The sequence below is a fragment of the Sciurus vulgaris genome (assembly GCF_902686455.1).
Source record: "Sciurus vulgaris genome assembly, chromosome: 11".
NCBI lineage: Eukaryota > Metazoa > Chordata > Mammalia > Rodentia > Sciuridae > Sciurus > Sciurus vulgaris.
In genome coordinates this window covers 28742201-28744471 of record NC_136472.1, presented here as the reverse complement: position 1 = coordinate 28744471, position 2271 = coordinate 28742201, and the positions used below count along the sequence as shown (strand labels likewise).

Here is a 2271-nt window from a genome sequence, read left to right as displayed (position 1 = left end):
GCACCGTGCTTTCTCGATCCGTCTCTGCCGACCCTTGTCCTAGGGACGTGGGCTTGCTCCTGGCACAGAGGCCACCGATCCAGAGTCAGGGAGTCGCATCCCTGAGGGATGCCTCCGCCCGGGAGCCCCGGCCACCAGAGCTCCGTGGGTCTCCTAACCAATCCATCTTTGCCATTCCAAACACCAAGCGAGAAGGACCCGGGAGGGTGTTGTCTAGCCACGGAGCTCAAAGAAAGTTCCAGATGGAATTTTCAAATATGAAACCACCCAAGATGAATCCCCGCGGTCGGAGCCAATATCCGGGATGGTGGGGATTGGTCCCTCTCCCAACTCCTCCTCCGCTTTGGTGCCTGGAGGAACCCTGGGGAACCCCATTTGACAATCACAGGCCATTAGGTGATGTAATAAGGCTGAGACCCAGAAAGGGCAGTCGCTCACCTAGGAATCCGAAGCAGGCCCGCGTGCTAGAAGGTTTCCATTAGCAGGAACTTTTTTTTTTTTTTTAATAGGAGGACTCGCCTGTGTTTCTTTTGGCCATTGATCTTAATTGGTCACCTAGAGATGCGTCCTTCAGTATCGACGCTCACTGAGCGGCTGACATTGCTGAATGCTCTTTTCTGTCTTCCCCGCAGTCCTAGGTAAAGGCTAGATGGGTCTTTACTGGCAAAGCAAGGAGAAACGGGGTGGAGGCTTGTGAAACACGGTATTTACCCAAAGAATCCTGCCTGAGTTTGCAGGTGTTTATAGAGACCTGGGAAAATATATCATACCTAATAAATGAATCAGTATTGTGACCATAGCAAATTCTTACCCAAGGTGGTGTGGGGGCCGGGGGGCTGTTTTAATGAAGCATCTCCTCTTTTGCAGCCCCGCTGTGGTCTGGTTTTCCGGACCACATGACAGTCTTCCCTTAAAACCTAATTTCACATGGATTTAGCCAGCAGTGACCCACCACAGGAGGAGACTGCATGAGAATCCATAGGCGATGGGCCCCGGCGGGGGGCCGGCGGGGCTCCCTGTCCGCTGCATATAAAACACCCCAAAAAAACAAGAGGCAGTGAAGAAAGACGGGTATGCAGGCATCGGGGTCCAGGTCCCTGCATTTTAAAGACCAGGTGATGCAGCTCAGCGAGGCCCGGCGACTTCACCAAGGCCACACAGTGAGTGAGAGGCACAGCCGTGTCCCCTGGGGTTCCAGGCTGAGGCCCTTCCCAACACGCTGAACCAAAGAGAGAATAATAATAAAGCCATAATAAAGCCAAGGGCGGGTCCTAAACCGCTTCCTCAGCGCAGGCAGAGAGAGAGCAGCTGTGAATGACAGCCCGTGACTTCATCGGAGTACGGGGAGAGGTGCCCAGGACCTCAGCCGGTCACTGGCTGCCCATGTGCCCGCTGTCCCCGTGTGGGGATGGGGGGCTGGAGACTGGAGGAGCCCGTGGTGGCTGGCGACAGGGGGACATGTGGGTCAGTTCCAGGCGGGCGGCTGGGCTTGGCTTTGTGCGGCCCATTCTGGGGTGGGCCTGGCACAGCGTCCTGCCCAGCATGGCCTGGCAGCTGGGGAGGTGTGCTTATTCCTGTCCTCCTCAGAGGCAGGTGGGGGTCTGGCAGGGTGGGTGGGTGAGCAGACAGGCTCTGGGTGGGGCTGCCGGGTCCCCACGTGGGTTCTTAGGCCGTGGACCTGATCCCAGGCCACCGCTTGGGCTCCCCTCTCCGTCCCTGCAGACAGAGAGGACCTGACCTTCCGCAGGGCACAGCCGGCAGCCCGCCCCTCCATAGGAGCTTAGAGGAGCCCCGGATGGCGCGAGCGAGCCGTTTGCCTTGGCTATGGATTCGGGGTCATAGGACGCAGCTTGACTGCCATTGAAAAAATAATGTTCAGTCCTTTTCTTTTCCTGGTTATGAAAGTCACACATGTACCCATGCCAACAAGCTAAAGGTGACTTTACCTCTATTTCCAGTCTCCCCACGCTCTCCGTGTGTATATATGTTAGATAAGATTTACGGGAGGGGATTGTTTTGGACTGGGCTCCTGCCAGGCCTCAGCAGGCCAATCAGAATGGAGTCGCTCATGCTAAGGTTCCACATCACCAATCCCAAACCTGAGCTACTTATGGGTGAGATCCGGCCTTGAAAGAAATCAGGCGTGAGGGGACAGCAAAATCCCCAGACAGGCCACGGTTAGGCAGTAGGATAAGGAAGTGTCCTCTGCCTTAACCCATCAAGGAAAGGGACTGGAAATAGCTGAGGTGCTGGTTGCTCCTCCTTCTGCAT

At 55.9% G+C, this 2271-nt stretch overlaps 1 long non-coding RNA gene across 1 annotated transcript; it reads left to right on the top strand.

Moving 5' to 3' along the window:
* Positions 1-508: 508 nt before the first annotated feature.
* Positions 509-2271, top strand: LOC306639464. Its single transcript, XR_013757660.1, has 3 exons — positions 509-638; positions 868-1164; positions 1727-2271. It is a non-coding gene; the product is annotated as an uncharacterized lncRNA (long non-coding RNA).